Source organism: Amblyraja radiata, chromosome 9 (assembly GCF_010909765.2).
Source record: "Amblyraja radiata isolate CabotCenter1 chromosome 9, sAmbRad1.1.pri, whole genome shotgun sequence".
NCBI lineage: Eukaryota > Metazoa > Chordata > Chondrichthyes > Rajiformes > Rajidae > Amblyraja > Amblyraja radiata.
The window spans coordinates 17,626,441-17,644,318 of NC_045964.1; positions in this window are offsets into that span (position 1 = coordinate 17,626,441).

The window sequence follows — 17,878 nt, forward strand, 5'->3', positions numbered from 1 at the left end:
CTGACGAAATTGTCTTTCAGATTACTGGCAATTATGGAGTTTTCTTCGCTGTAATAACAGCTTAATGGTGGGTTCCTCTATTTTGCTTCTAATCCTGCCACAGTCTCACAATGCAACAAGGCTGTTTTTAACTGAATGTTAACCTGTTCTTTTCACCCTCTTTCTGGTCTTGAACCATGATGAGCAGAGATGGGTTAGGATGGCGTGTGGGAAGAGGCATGTCATGTCATAAGATCATAAGTGATAGGAGCAGAATTAGGCCATTCAGCCCATCAAGTCTACTACGCCATTCAATCATGGCTGGTCTATCTCTCCCTCCTAACCCCATTCTCCTGCCTTCTCCCCATAACTCTTGACACCTGTACTAATCAAAAATCTATCTGTCTCTGCTTTAAGAATATCCATTAACTTGGCCTCCACAGCCTTCTGTGGCAAAGAATTCCACAGATTCACGAACCTCTGACGAAGGAAATTTCTCCTCATCTCCTTCCTAAAGGAACATCCTTTATTTCTGAGGCTATGACCTCAGGAAGAGGTGGTGGGGGGGGGGGGGTTACCTAAAATTGGAGAATTTAATCTTCTCAACCTCAATTCATCCTTGTATTCCCTCTGGTAGCCTTCGACCCAATAGCATGAACAGCGCATTCTCCTATTTCAGGAGCTCCTCATTCCACCCTGCTTCAACCCCCACCACCACGCACCATCCTTTCCACTCCCCTGCTAAGTGTCACCCATTTCCTTTCACCTCCTCCACCTCGTTCATCCGTTCACGTCCCACCCCTCCCTACTGTGGGTCTGCTGTTTTTCTTCCTCCGCACATTCCCTTCAATCCATCATCCTTCCCTCTGGTTCCAGATGTCACTCCTCTCGCCTTCCTTCTTTGTCAGATCCCACCATTTGGCGGTGATGGAAGGTGAAGGGAGCTGCAATCAGTCCACAAAGTCACATCATGTGCCCTCGGGAAGCGCCCTGACGTTCTGTGGTCACCTTGGGAAGTGGGGACACGGCGACTCTGGTGCATGGACGCCTAGAGGTTGGTGCATGTGTCATTGGAGGGTGTGGTTGTGGTGGTGGCAGGTCATGGAGCAGGTGGAGGTGACCGCTGGAAGCCCCACTGCAGCGGGTGAGCGTGCGGTTTGAGAGCAGCCTGCAGCAGCTGCAGGGAGCGGCGATGGAAAGAGCCGATGGCATCGCACCAGGCCAGGCAGAACCCTACATCATCCACCCAGGGCCGCCAGGTCACCGGGTATCGCCTCAGGCCAAGGCCAGGCCTCAGGCCAAGATGGCGCTGGGATGTGACGGTTCCTGGCGTGCTGTTTCAGAAGAGGATTTATTTACAGTTGTTTCACTATTTTACCTGTGTATGAACGTACTCATGTATAGAATTATATGAATGTTTAGCTTAGTTTAGTTTAGAGATACAATGCGGCAACTAGTCCTTTGGCCCACTGAGTCCGCACTGACCACTACACTTGATAGTGGATCTGTACGGTAAACTGGAACGTATTCAGGACAATCTTTTTACTGTATCTCAGTATATGTGACAATAATAAGCTAAACCTAAACTTTTGTCCACTCCACTTATCACCTCCATCTTTGATTCAGAAGGTCATCTGTTGCCGGCACTATATTGTTCTGACTTTTTCTCGTCTCAATTTACAGCATTGATTTACAGAGGGATCTGAAAGAGGCAACACAAGTAAAGAGTGGCAAAGAAGGCATTCGGTATGATCGCCTTCAGTTGTTGGGGCACTAAGTATAAGAGTCAAGAACTCATGAAGGATGTCAACCTGCAACGTCACCCATTTCTTCTCTCCAGGGATGCTGCCTGAGGTACTCCAGCTTTTTGTGTCTATCTTCAAGAACTCATGATGCAGCTTTACAGAATGTCGGCTAGGCCACATATAGAGTATTGTGTGCAGTTCGAAATGACCCGTTACAGGAAGGATGCGGAGGTTTTGGAAAGGGTGCAGGAGGGTTTTATGAGAATGCAGCCTGGATTAGAGGGCATTAGCTACAGGGAGAGGTTGGACAGGTTCGCATTGGTTTCTTTGGAGTGCCAAACTTTGAGGTGAGACCTGACAGATGCATTTAAAATAATGAGGCAGAGATGGTGTAGAAAATCAGAACCTATTTCCTAGGATGGAAATATGAAATATTAAAGGCCACAGCTTTAAAGTAAGAGGGGCAATGTTGAAAGATTTGTGGGGTAATTTTCTTTTAGACAGAGGGTGGTGAATGCCTAGAACATGCTGCCTGGGGTGGTGTAGAAACAGATACTATAGTGACCTGATTCATTATGCTCTTCAGTCTGAAACTGCTGACCGAGATATTTACATAGAAACATAGAAAACAGGTGCAGGAGGAGGCCATTCAGCCCTTCGAGCCAGCACCGCCATCCATTGTGATCATGGCTGATCGTCCCCTACCAACTGCAACTTTGTTTTGGCAAAAAGGGATAACAAGGGCTTTACTAGACTTGTTCTTGCACTAAGGGTGGCATGGTGACGCACTGGTAGAGTTGTTGCATTACAGTGCCACAGACCCGGGTTCGAACCTGTTGGTATCTATACGGAGTTTGTACGTTTTCCCCGTGACTGCGTGTGTTCTCCCTTGGTGCTCCAGTTTCCTCCCATACTCCAAAGTTGTACAGGTTTGGAGGTTATTTGGCTTTGGTGAAGCTTATCAAATGTCCTATGATGTAGGATAGCGCTAGTGTACGTGGATCGTTGGTTGGTTCGGACACAGTGGAAAGAAGGGGCCTGGTTCTGTAGTGTAATTTCAACTAAACTCAACTAAACTAAACTTTATTTATGCTATTCCCTTCATCATGTACCTGTACAATGTGGATGGCTCGATTGTAATCATGTATTGTCTTCCCGCTGACTGGTTAGCACGGCACAAAAGCTTTTCACTGTACCTCGGTGCATGCGACAATGAACTAAACTCAACTAACATCTGTGGGGAAAATGGGAAGCTCGGATGAGTGAACACAAAATTCAAGGGGATTTGGGGTAAGTATTAATCTCTCAGAGCACACAGGCCGGCCGGCCGACCGAGGTACAGTCGGCTAATTAATTTGGCTTGAAAAGAAGTCACTGAGTTAGATTAATGGAGTGTGACCAGAGCTGTTCATGCTGCCTGGCCCATGTCCCAGTACTGGCACTAAGCAACAGGGAAGCTCTGGCAGAGAGTGTACTTAGGAGGGGAACCGCTGATGTGATGATGTCGATCGAAGATAAAGGCCTCTTTGTATTGAACAAAGCGCATTCTTGGGTTTCAGGCAAGGTAATCTGGTCAAAATTTCTCTGACAAAGAAGACAAGCTGCAACATTTCTGTCTCTGTAAATGAACAGAATGGGGAAAGGGTGACTTTATTTTCCCCCCTTCTCCGGTTTTCTCTCCTGGGAGCCGATTCTTGTTGGGCTGCAGGCAAGTGGCTCAACATACAAGTAGCTCCTTGGTCTGCCCGAAGCTTGTTGACCTCCCAGCAGAGCGAGATGTTCGTTGGCTAGTGTTGCCGACCAGCCCGCTCCAGACTGCAGGAGTACGTGCTGAGGGACCACACTGAAACTCAGTGCAGCTAACGCCAAGGCTCTGTGGGGGAGGACCACAGTCTAGGGCCCTTCCCCTGCTGGACATTGGAGACGGCCCTCAAACAAAGGAAGGGATATCACCCCAGGGGACCACATGAGTAGCAAGGGTGCCCGGGTAAAATTATACTTGTGAACACTATTATACGGCGTTAATGAACCTATGTAAATGCCTCCGAGAATGTCGGAAGGATTATTGCACAGTTCTTGCTTTGTATATATATTTTTTATTCTGAATAAAGTTTATTTTGATTTTTTTAAATTAAAGCGACAAGTTGCCAAGGATAAACCTTGGTACTTGTGCATCTTTCCCAGTGACTGGTCTTCAAACTGGGACCTGAGCCACAAGGGGATATATTCCCTGCAAGCGTCTCCCAACCAGGCACGTTACAGTGTAGGAGTCGGATAAAAGACTACCCCACCATTTTGCATGGTAATGTGTTGGAGAGTCAAATTGTCAGGACTCATTGTGCCGGAAGGAACTGCAGATGCTGGTTGATTTAAGTAAAGGGAGGTTTACATTTGTACAACATCTTTCACAACCACAGGTCATTGCAAAACACCTTGTAGCCAATTTGAAATGTACTCATTGTTGCAATTTGGGAAATCTAATCTACAATCTCAGTCCAGCTGCCTTTGAAAAGTCTGAGAGTATTATTTATATAAAGAGTGAGGGTGTTTCCAGCAAGTGCGACAACATCTGCTGAAGGAGTCATAGAGTCACGAGTCATACAGTGTGGAAACAGGGCCTTCTGCCCAACTTGCCCAAACCGGACAACATGCCCCATCTACACTAGTCCCACCTGCCTGCATTTGGCCCAAATCCCTCTAACCTGTCCTATCCATGTATCTGTTTAAATGTTTCTTAAACATTGCGATAGTACCTGCCTCAACCAGTGGCGGACTGGCCAGGGTGTCAGCTTGCCCGATGGCAAGTGGGCCCCTGATGAAGTGGGCCCCCTATATCAAGTGGGCCCCCTTTGTCTCCTGGCAACCAATATTTTTAGATCCAGTCCGCCACTGACCTCAACTACCTCCTCTAGCAGCTCGTTCCATACCCTTAGTGTGTAAAAGGGTTCATATTAAATCTGTCTCCACCCCCACCTTAAACCTTTGTCCTCTGGTTCTCGATTCCCCTATACATTAGGGGGAATTTCACATTAGGGGAATTAACATTTCACATCATCAGAACATAGAAACATAGAAACATAGAAACATAGAAATTAGGTGCAGGAGTAGGCCATTCGGCCCTTCGAGCCTGCACCGCCATTCAATATGATCATGGCTGATCATCCAACTCAGTATCCCGTACCTGCCTTCTCTCCATACCCTCTGATCCCCTTAGCCACAAGGGCCACATCTAACTCCCTCTTAAATATAGCCAATGAACTGGCCTCGACTACCCTCTGTGGCAGAGAGTTCCAGAGATTCACCACTCTCTGTGTGAAAAAAGTTCTTCTCATCTCGGTTTTAAAGGATTTCCCCCTTATCCTTAAGCTGTGACCCCTTGTCCTGGACTTCCCCAAAATCGGGAGCAATCTTTCCTGCATCTAGCCTGTCCAACCCCTTAAGAATTTTGTAAGTTTCTATAAGATCCCCTCTCAATCTCCTAAATTCTAGAGAGTATAAACCAAGTCTATCCAGTCTTTCTTCATAAGACAGTCCTGACATCCCAGGAATCAGTCTGGTGAACCTTCTCTGCACTCCCTCTATGGCAATAATGTCCTTCCTCAGATTTGGAGACCAAAACTGTACGCAATACTCCAGGTGTGGTCTCACCAAGACCCTGTACAACTGCAGTAGAACCTCCCTGCTCCTATACTCAAATCATTTTGCTATGAAAGCTAACATACCATTCGCTTTCTTCACTGCCTGCTGCACCTGCATGCCTACTTTCAATGACTGGTGTACCATGACACCCAGGTCTCGCTGCATCTCCCCTTTTCCTAGTCGGCCACCATTTAGATAATAGTCTGCTTTCCTGTTTTTGCCCCCTGATAAAAGATTTTTGACCAGAAACGTTAACTGTTCTCTCTCCGCAGGTGCTTCCTGACCTGTGTTTCTTTCAGCACTTTTTTTGTTGATCTTATTTCATACCTGGATCGATCTGAACAGGGTTATTCTACCTGATGCATTGGCCGAAAATGATCCCTCAACCAATATTGCTTAACGAGAGAATAACCCCATGCTTGATTGCACCAATTTGCTCTGTGTGAGCTTGCTGCTGTGGGGTTTCAGTTTAGTTCAGTTTAGTTTATTGTCACGTATACCAAGGTACATTGTAAACGTTTGTGGTGCGTGCTACGTGCGTGCGTGCGTGGTTAGCGGAACGACAATACATGATTACAATGTACAGGTACATGATAAAGGGAATAATAACGTTTAGTACAAGATAAAGACAGTAAATCCAATCTAAAGTAGTCCAAGGGTCTCCAATGAGATAGATAGGAGTTTAGGACTGCTCTCTTGTTGTTGGTAGGATGGCTCAATTGCCCGATAACAGCTGGGAAGAGACTGGCCCTGACAGTTCAGTGACTAAATTTCAAAAGTGGTGAAAGAACAAATGACTTTGGATCTGCAATTCTTGGAAGTCCCCTTCAGGGAGATTCCCTCCCTCCTATGATGTTTGGGTCCTTTGTAGACTTTGATTGTTTGCCTGTTGGTCACCTGCTTTATTATCACAGCATTGTGTAATTGTCTGAGTGTCACAAGCACTCCTAGAATCCCAAATGCTTACTATGTTCTTAGCTCATTGAGATCCTGTAAATACAAATTATTCCGTTCCATTTGTTTGCATTGTCCAGGGTTTGTGGTTTTCACTTGCCATTATCATCCCTTACCTCATCTTCAAGCTATTCATCCAGGGACCTCCTATATGTTTTGGTTTAGGTTTATTATTGCGGAATGTACCGAGGCACAGTGAAAGGTTTTGCACCAGACATAGGTACAATCATTCCAAACTCAAGTACTATTGAAGAGTATAGAAACAAGATACCGTTTACAGAAAAAAAGACACAAATGCTGGAGTAACTCAGCGGGTCAGGCAGTATCTCTGGAGAACATGGTAAGAAACAGTACAACACCAGAGGTTCGTAAGTTCATGTCATAGGAGCAGAAGTAGCCATTCGGCCCATTGAGTCTATTTCGCCATTCAATCATGGCTGATCTATCTTTCCCTCTTAACCCCATTCTCCTGCCTTGTCCCCATAACCCTTGAAACCCTTACTAATCAAGAATCTTTGAGCCAGCACCGCAATTCAATTTGATCATGGCTGATCATCCCCAATCAGTACCACGTTCCTGCCTTCTCCCCATATCCCCTGACTCCGCTATCTTTCGGGTCGAGACGTTTTTTTCAGATTGAAGAAGAGTCCGGACCCAAAATGGAGTCTATCCATTTGTTGAGTTCTTCTGGCACTTTGTCCTTTGGTCAATATTCCTGCAACTGCAGTCTCTCGCGTACTCTAATATCTCCTCATGTTTCCTGGTGCCAAGTTTTGCCCAGTAACTCTCTTCAACGTTTTGCAATGTTAGAAGTGATATATAAATGTAAGCCTTGCAGATTTCTCCTTGGATCTTTGAAGCTCTTCCACAAAGCGTGACGACAGGTAAAACTTTGGCTATTTTAAAGGCAGAGGTAGATCGATTCATGATGTGGAAGGGGGTGAAAGGTCAACGAGGAAGATGAAAATGTGCATAGTCATTTCAACCATAATCTTATTAAATGGCTAAGCAGGATATCATACAATACAATTATATATTGTCATTTGAACCTCAAATGAATTTCAAACGGAATTTGGTTTCTGCAGTCATACAACAAGAAAAGAACCAAGACACACAACCAACACAATTTACACAAACATCCATCACAGTGAATCTCCTCCTCACTGTGATGGAAGGCAAAGTCTTGTCTCTCCCCTGTGTTCCATTCTTCTCCCGATGTTAAAGCCCCCGGCAGGCGATTGGGACAAGGGGTCTAATCCTGCTCTTAATTTGTATGTGTGTATGTTATTGTTCAGTCACACACTACGGATGTACAATCTAGACTGATGTTCCCACTTTAGTGCTGATGGTATAGTTAGTACCTTTTGAATGAGAGGTTAACTCGAGTCTTAATCTACTCTCTGAGAAGGACATGAAATATCCTGCAGCATTTGTGGAGGACACTTACTCCCCAGGAAGGGTGCTGAGCTGTCTTCCAGCCATGGGGATGGCACGGTGGCACAGCAGTAGAGTTGCTGCCTTACAGCGCCAGAGACCCGGGTTCGATCCTGACTACGGGCGCTGCCTGTACGGAGTTTGTACGTTTTCCCTACAACCGCGTCGGTTTCTCCGGGTGCTCCAATTTCCTCTCACACCCCAAAGTAGGTGAATTTCACACAGAGAGTGGTGAATCTCTGGAATTCTCTGCCACAGAAGGTAGTTGAGGCCAGTTCATTGGCTATATTTAAGAGGGAGTTAGATGTGGCCCTTGTGGCTAAAGGGATCAGGGGGTATGGAGAGAAGGCAGGTACAGGATACTGAGTTGGATGATCAGCCATGATCATATTGAATGGCGGTGCAGGCTCGAAGGGCCGAATGGCCTACTCCTGCACCTATTTTCTATGTTTCTATGTTTCCAATTGGCTTCGGTAAGAATTGTAATTTCTCCCAAGTGTGTAGGATAGTGTTAGTGCAGGGGTGATGACTGGTCGGCACTGATTCGGTGGGCCGAAGGGCTTGTTTCCGTGCTGCATCGCTAAACTAAACAAAAGGGATCTGGGAGCTCTATAAACTGCACTGACTCTAGTGAGTGACCTGGTGTGAGTCAGATCTAATCTTTACTGTGGAAAAAAACACCAGCAGATAAGATGAAGCCTTAAAAAGCTACTTAATGGCTTTAGGCAGAGACTGCCGTGTAAATAAGGCCCTCAGTCATGCAGATGATAGACAGACTATTGGCCTTGCAGCTGAATTCTCTGGAAAGCTGGGTTTTTCTGGAAAGCTTATCAGCACGTCAGGGTACATAGTATTCCTGGTTATCAGTGCAGAGGAGCTATTATCTTGCAGTTTGTCCGGCGAGGGGGAGGAATGACTGGAAACGGTTCACTAGCTCTTCAAAATAAACCATGACAACGTACACATTCACCTGACAGACAGATAGGATGGGAACTGAGTATCTCCCCCCTAAATACACCAGTGCGCCATTTCCTCAGGACTGCCCCAGAAACTTGAACTGGGTAGCATTCTACAGCCTCTGGCATGGGACTTCAACACAGGACATCCGACCCGAGTAGTCTCTCAAGGTCGAGGATGATTTGCTTCTATTCCAGTTTAGTTTAGTTTAGTTTAAGAGATACAGCGCGGAAACAGACACACTATCCTACGCACGCTAGGGACAATTCTACATCTATACCAAGCCAATTAATCTACAAACTTGTACGTCTTCAGAGTGTGGGAGGAAACTAAAGATCTTGGAGAAAACCCACGCAGGTCACAGGGAGAACGGACTAACTCCGTGCAGACAGCAGCACCCGTAGTCGGGATAGAACCCGTGTCTCTGGAGCTGTAAGCGCTGTAAGGCAGCAACTCTACCACTGTACCACCGTGACGCACTGTTCTGAGGAGAGGAAAGTGTCTGTGTGTGGATCCTGTAACGTGGGGCGACTGTTGCCCACCAGTTGCCTCATAGACTTGACAGAGTATCATCCACTAGCATGGATGACTAAGATGGTTGGACACAAGGCACAGCTGCGAACACACATGTAGAACATAGAACAGTACAGAACTGACCCTTTGGCCCTCAGTGTTTGTGCCGAACATGATGCCAAGTTAAACTGATCTCATCTGCCTGTATGTGCTCCACATTCCTCTATTCCCTGCACTTCCATGGCCTATCCAAAACCCTCCTAAAATGCCACTATGTATCTGCCTCCACCACCACCCCTGGCAATGCGTTCCCGGCCCCCGCCACTCTCTGTGTAAAAATACTTGCCCCCCTACATCTCCATTAAACATTTCCCCCCTCTCACCTTATAGCTATGGCCACTAGTGTTGGACATTTCCACCCTGGGACAAAGGTTCTGACTCTCTACCCTATCTATGCTTCTCATTATTTTATATACTACAGAGGACTTGATAGAAGTCCTCCCTCAACCTTCGACGTTCCAGAGGAAACAATCCAAGTCTATCCAACCTCCAGCTGAAACCCTCTAATCCAGGCAGCATTCTGGTAAACGTCCGCTGCATATCTCCAAAGCCTTCACATCTTTCCTGGAATGGGATAAACAGAATTGCATGCAATACTCCAAATGCGGCCTAACCAAAGTCCCAGAGAGCTGCATTGTAACTTCCTGACTCTTATATTCAATGGTCCGAGCAATGAAGGCAAGCACACACACTGACAAGTGCTGTCATACAGAGGCATTAACAAACATGCACAGACACACACAAACTGACACACACACACACACACAAACTAAATAGGTATACTGTGCAGGCACATGATAACACGTGCCCACACACAAACACCAATATACATATACACACAAGTACGATCTTGCCCCCTTTTCTTTACCATCCCCTCTGCCCTGTATTATTCTCTCCTCCCTTGTTTTTACTATCTATGTTGAACCTCTATTAACGGCCTCACTCTCTCTTCCCCTCCCTCAGTCTCATTACTCTCAGCTCTCTCTCATGTCACACCTCCTACCCTCTTAGCAAAGGTGTGTGGGTGCCTGGACCACCTGGTTTCTCTCTGCCACAAGGGATCTGGGGATGGGCTTTACATTTCAATTGTGGGTCTGTCTCTGTGTTACATGGCCCTTGTGTTTGTGTTCCTTTCTCATTAAGATAACTCGGGTCTTGGCACATTTAACCCCTTGCCTGCACTAATTTCAACTGCCTTAAAGTCTTGAGTCAACATAAACACAAGGCCAGGGACTGCTTCAGTATAGTTTACAACCCCAATGGTATGAACATTGAATTCTCCAAATTTAGGTGACTAGCCAACAATTCCCCTTCCCCATTTCCCCTCTTTTCCGTGGATGCACACTCCTTTCTCCCACTATCTAACTTCATAGCTTCACTCCAAACTTTGCAACGTCCAAGATCACAGTGACAAGAATTCACATCAAATGTTGCTAAGGCACTGCAACAAAGGATCAGGTTAAAGGAGCAATCTAAATTAGAGTTATTGGGACGGGTATGCCAGTCTGCTTAACTTTCCCTCTTAATGCGAGTCTACCAAAAGTTCAACAACATGGACATAGAATAGTATAGCACAGGAACACTTTCCAGCATAACACCTTTCCTAGAACAGGAGTGTCAACTGAGGGCCTCAAACCATCTCTTAATGATTATGCCCCAAAACCTTGGGAGTGGCCTAAACCCAGGCCCACACTCCATCCCCTTACTTAACGAAGACATGGGTGACCGGAAGACTAGGAGTGTAGAGGCCAAATGAAACACCCCCCCAAAACAAATAGGAATATTTGAAGAATATTTGAAGACTGTATGGAGTTTGTACATTTACCCCATGACATGCTTGGGTTTTCCTCCCACACTCCAAAGCCGTACAGGTTAGTAGGTTAATTGGCTTGGTAAATGTAAAAATTGTCCCTAGTGGGTATAGGATAGTGTTAAGGGCGTGGTCGCTTGAGCGGTACGGCATCGCGGGGCCGGTCCCACTTCGACCGCCGGAGCCGTATGGAGTTGTGCGGAGCTGGTCCCGACATCGCGCGGGGCTTTGGAAAACTGACAGTTAAAAAATTCCACACGGCAACGGCCTGCCGGCCCACAGCCGCATTGAGGCCGTACGCACCGCCTCTACGGGCATACACAGCGTCTCGACGCTGTTCGCAGAGTCTTGACGCCATACGTCACGAGCGAACATCCCGCGGACTTCGCTAGAACTTCACATCACTCATTCGACCTCCGCGCGGCCTCCGCTTCTGGTTTGCTCGCGTTCGCCGCATGCAGTCGCATGCTGGTGGGACCGGCCCTGTACAGGAATCACTCAACCTCCGCGCGATCCCCGCGTGGCCCCCGCTTCCGGTTTGGGCGCGCTTGCTGCATGCAGTCACATGCTCGTGGGACAGGCCCTTTAATGAGTGGGTGATCACTGGGTGGCGCGGACCCGGTGGGCCGAAAGGACCTGTTTCCACGCTGCATCTCTAATCTCAAATATTTAATCATCACTGAACCATGTTCTTCAGAAATACGGCCTGAGCTACGCCAGCACTTTTTTTCCTCAAAACTAATTTCCTTGACAACATTCTAAGAACAGATCAATTATGAGTCATATGTACTTTTTTTAAAGACAGGCTGCGTTGCCATCTTATTTCATCGGTCCTGGTGATGGGTGTTATCTTTTGAAAAGTTCATCGCTGGTTGAGCAAGTTCAGGAATTTCATTCCTTACCAAGAATAAGCATTTCTAAGAGTAGGCAGGCTGTTAAAGCATTGCAATGACTTTGCAGTGATCTTTCAATAAGGACACAGATTTAGGAGGAGCTCAAGCTGATTGAATGACCAACAACACCACAAATGACACCAACTAATCTCGTTCTGAATAATATGGTGCGTGGTTCATCTGAGTAAAGTGAAGAAATATCCAATGGGCCTGCCATTAGGAAATCAGAAGGCTTGTTGAGCAACGTTCTTGGATAGCTGGTTGGGAAATCAAGTTGGATTGTCAGAGGTTAGACTTAATTATGTAATTAACTCGGCAAACTTCTGATTTAAAGGCAGCTGGTACTCGGCATTGCTACATCCCAGTGATTAAAGTTATTTTATGGGGAATATTGAGAAACTGCAGATTTTGCCAGAGTGAAGCTTTGGTTTGGTACAGGAGATTAGTTTAACTTGGTATCATGATTGGCATGGGCATAGTGGGCCAAATGGCCTAGTCTTGTGTTGTACTGTTCTATGGTAGACACAGAAAGCTGGAGTAACTCAGTGGGACAGGCAGCATCTCTGGAGAGAAGGAATGGGTGTTGTTTCAGGTCGAGACCCTTCTTCAGACTGATGTCAGGGGAGTGGGTGGTACAGAGATAAAAATGTAGTCGGTGACAGGAGGACTGGTTGGAGAACTGGGAAGTGGGAGGGGATAGAGAGGGAAAGCAAGAGCTATTTGAAGTTAGAGAAGTCAATGTTCATACCGCTGGGGTGCAAGTTACCCAGGCGAAATATGAAGTGCTGTTTCTCAAATTTGCGCTGAGCCACACTCTGACAAAGGAGGAGGCCCAGGAGAGAAAGATCAGATTGGGAATAAGAGTTAAAGTGTTGAGCAACCGGGAGATCAGGTAGGTTTAGGCAGACCGAGCGGAGGTGTTCAGCGAAAGGATCGCCAATCCTGCACTTGGTCTCGCCGATATAATGGAGTCCACAGCTGGAACAGCTGATACAGTAGATGAGGTTGGAGTAGGTGCAAGAACCACTGCCTCACCTGAAAAAACTGTCAGGGCCTTTGGACAGAGTCGAGACGGGAGGTTGCAGGGGAAAGTACCTGGGGAGGGGGTGGTTTGGGTGGGAAGGGACGGATTGACCAGGGAATTGCGGAGGGAACGGTCTCTGCGGAAAACAGAAAGGGGTGGAGATGGGAAGATGTGGCCAGTACTGGGATCCTGTTGGAGGTGGTGAAAATGCCGGAGGATTATATGCTGTATGCGACGGCTGATGGTGTGTAAGGTGAGGACAATTCTCTTTTTTACGAATGGGGGGGAGGGGGAGCAAGAGCGGAGCTGCGGGATATCGAAGAGACCCTAGTGAGAGCCTCATCTATAATGGAAGAGGGGAACCCCCTTTCCCTAAAGAATGAGGACATCTCCGATGACCTGGTATGGAAAACCTCATCTTGGGCGCAGATGTGGCGTAGATGGAGGAATTGGGAGTAGGATTCTTTACAAGAACCAGGGTGGGAAGAAGTGTAGTCTAGTACTGTACTGTTCTATGTGTGCAGATACCGCTAGATGTAGATGACGCAGATTCGAGGCTTTATATTTTAGAGATATAGCATGGAAACAGGCTCTTCAGCCCACCGAGTACGCACCCACCAGCGACTTTGAGTATTTTGGGATAAACTTATGACATGATTCACCAACAGCAAAAGCATGTAATAGGAAATATATTATTTAAATAAGGAATAACCAAAGTGTGGCAGATACTTAAAATGGGTTGGTCTTGCTGTCATGTACAGCATGGACATTGTGGGCCGAAGGGCCTGTTCCTGTGCATGTTCCAGAAGTTGTTCTGTGTTCTGCAGCTGCCTCTCGAGTATGGAAAGGAAGACCCACATTAACATCCCTAGTAAAGTTAGTGGATCCCATGTAACCGTATACGGGCTGGATCTTGCGATGACAGATCATCTGCCCAAACGTACTGGTCAAAATTTATATTTGAATTGTGTTGCTTCAACTGGCAATTTCCCAATATAATCTCTGAAGAGGCTGCATGGCCCCCAGTGGATTGGTGAGACCTAAACAATACTCAGCTCTTTGGCCCATTATTGACTGGCCATTGAATGTCATTGACATCCAGACGGGACTTGCCCTGAATGGCCTTGACTTTGAGCTAGGCTCCGCACCTGAGTAGCCTTCATTCCAGTGAGGCCCCGTCCACAATGGTGCCGTGATCAGGAATTCAGGGATCTACAATCAGGAAAGGGAATCTAAAGACCAGGGGTACGATTTGTGAACAACTAACCCCGGATGGAATTGGGAATCACAAAGCTTTGCACCTGCGAGAAGTTATAGCCATATAGAGTTTCCACGCTGTGTGAATCCATAGTCATTTCATTCTACCTTTGCTGACTCCTCTGTCACTTGGTTTGACAACATGAACGGGGAAGGTCTAGGCTGATAGTGGATTTATTTCACACCTAGCTTGATTCTCAGTCTGAAGAATCTTGACCTGGAACGTCAGTTATTCCTTTTCTCTCGACCCGCTGAGTTACTTCAGTCTTTTGCATCTGTCTTTAGCTTGATACAAATATCAACATCACACCCTTAAAGCTGTCTTTGTAGATTTCTGCATACTTCCCTAATAGGCCGGCATGGTAGCCCAGTGGTAGAGTTGCTGCCTTACAGCGCCAGAGACCCGGTTTCGATCCTGACTGTGGGTGCTGTTTGTATGGAGTGTATATGTTCTTCCCATGAGCCTGTGGGTTTTCTCTGGGAACTCTGGTTACCTCCCACACTCCAAAGACGTGGAGGTTTGTAGGTCAATTGGCTTTGGTAAAGATTGTAAATGTGTGTAGGATATTGCTAGTGTATGGAGTGACCGTTGGTCGGGGCTGACTTGGTGAGCCGAAGGGCCTGATTCCGTGTCGTATCTCTAAACTGAACTAAACTAAAGGTGTGATCTGTAAACAAATGTTTTTTGTTATCTTGCTTCGATTCTCTGGGCCAATGTTTACAGTTTGGAAACAGGCTCTTCGTCCCAATTTCCCCATGCCGACCAACACATCTGGAACTTGGGGTATCAAAATGTACTTTGGGCCATTTCCAAAGGATAGGCGCACCAACTCAGTCTAGGGTTGGTGGGAATGCTGGCAGCATGGACCATCCACAATGAAGGGTAAGGGTATATCTGTAGGAATCCCAACACCACAGAATCCCAACAAGATGAATGGGCGACAAATCAGAAGGCCAGCAGTTGCGCCTAGACAGGTGCCTCACAACCTTTGTCATAGAGTAATACAGCATGGAACAGGCCCTTCAGACCAACTTGCCCGCACCGGCCAACATGACCCAGCAACACTAGTCCCATCTGTCTGCCTTTGGTCCAAATCCCTCCAAATCTGTCCTATCTATATACCTGTCTAACGGTTTCTTAAACATTGGGATAGTCCCAGCCTCAACTACCTCCTCAGGCAGCTTGTTACATACGACCCACCACCCCTTTGTGTGAAAACGTTACCCCTTCAAATTCCTATTAAATCTTTTCCCCTTCACCTTAAACATATGTCGTCTGCTTCTCGATTCACCTACTCTGGACAAGAGACTCTGTATGTCTATCTGATCTATTCCTCTCATGATTTTATACACCTCTAAGGAATAGAGTCCCAGCCTACTCAACCTTTCCCTATAGCTCAGAGCCTCCAGTCCTGGCAACATCCTCGTAAATCTTCCCTGTACACTTCTTAGACGAGCAATCGGTGAAACAGCATGTGGAATACTGTGTGCAGCATTGTCCCTTATTTAAAGCAAGATGTTAATGTGTCTTCTGTCTGCACTGGACCACTTGGATAATAAAAATACATACAACAGGCTCTTGTTTATCGAATACAGCTCAGCGTTTAACACCATAGATTAAAGATACATTGCGGAAACTTTGGCCCACCGACTGACTAGCGATCCCTGCACATTAACATTACCCGACACACTAGGGACAATTTTACACTTATACCAAACCAATTAACCTACAAACCTGTACGTATTTGGTGTGTGTGAGGAAAGCAAAGATCACTGAGAAAATTCACACGGCCACAGGGCGTGAATACAAACTCCGTAGAGACAGCACCTGCCATCGGGATCGAACCCAGGTCTCTGGCTCTGCAAGCACTGTAAGGCAGCAACTCTACCGCTGAGCCACCGTGCCACCCAAATTGGTATTAATATAATACCATCACACTTTCACTCAGTAAACCTTCTCACCCTCTGCTCTGTGTTACTGACTGTATCTCTACAAGATCATCCAGCTCCCTAATCCTAGATGTGCCTCAGTATCTTCTTCCCAGTATAGACACAAAATGTTGAAATAACTCATCGGAATAGGCAGCATCTCTGGATAGAAGGAATTGGTGACGTTTTGGTTCAAGACCCTTCTTCAGACTGAAGGGTCTCGACCCGAAATGTCACTCATTCCTTCTCTCCAGAGATGCTGCCTGTTCTGCTGAGTTATTCCAGCATTTTGTGTCTATCTTCAGTGTAAACCAGCATCTGCAGTTCCTTCCTACACTCTTCTTCCCAGTATCTTAATGAAACTGTCAACATGTTTAGAAAGAAGTTGACAGAGACAATGTTTTCATTGGGTTACATTTGGTTTCAATCTTGTTTGTTCACTTCTCGAGTGGTTAAAGACTGTCAGCTGATTATCTCCCACAAGACCCATATTTACATTCAACACAAAACAAAATGCACAGCCCATTTGCACTGTCCAAGCAGTGCAAACAGCAGAGGCATTTAAATACAAGGTTTCGAGGAAATTACTGACATGAGTTCTTGGCAATCAACCCTGTGCTTCTTACCACTTACACAACCAAAGTAATGAAGATTCAAAAACATAGTCAAACCGCTGGGATAAGCATCTAACTAAAGTAAGATTTACAACTGTTTGGTTTAGTTTACTTTAGTTTGGAGATACAGCGTGGAAACAAATCCTTCGGCCCACTGAATCCGCGCTGACCAGCTATCCCCGCACACTAGCACTATCTTACACACTAGGGACAATTTACAATCTTTACCGAAGCCAATTAACCTACAAATCAGTACATATGGGTGGGTGGAAACCAGAGCACCCGGGGAAAACCCACGCAGTCACAGGGAGAACGTGCAAACTCCGTACTGACAGCACCCATAGTCAGGATCGAACCTGGGTCTCTGGGGCTCTAAGGCAACAACTCTACCGCTACACCATTGTGCTGCGTTTTAGGAATGAAGGTGAGAAGATAGAAAGCTGAGGGAGGGAGTGAGTGTGAGGGGAGGGCGAGGGAACAAGAGAGGGAGGGAGAAAAGAGGTGAGGTTATAATAATAATAATAATAAATTTTATTTAATGGGCGCCTTTCAGACATCTCAAGGACACCTTACATAGTAATCGGAATAACATATAATCGGAATATAACAAGTAATAAAGACATCACAGAGACACAAATTAAAAACAGAATTTAATCCAAAAACAGAAAATCAAAAACACAGTGTGAAGAGAGAGCAGCGGCAGCCAAAGCGCGCCAGCGTCCACTCTCTCTTCACGGCAGCCATCTTGGGGGAAGGGTATTAAATTGAGGGGAGGAGAGAACGAGAGGGAAACGAGGTGAAAATAGAGAGAATAAGAGGTGAGGGCGGGAATGTGGAAGAGAAATGAGGTAGAGAGTGAGAGGATTTAGAGTTCAAGTTTCGCCTGTTTTGTTTTGGAGCCATTTTTTTAATTGACGCAAATATCAACACTGCGGCAGATTGCTCAATTGGGGACAAGGATTCATATCTTAGGAAGTTCAGCCAAGTACCATTGACAATGAGTACAGTGAACTTGAATGCTCAGGGAAGGCCTGAGGGTATTTACTGAGTCACAGTGGTACGTGAGTCAC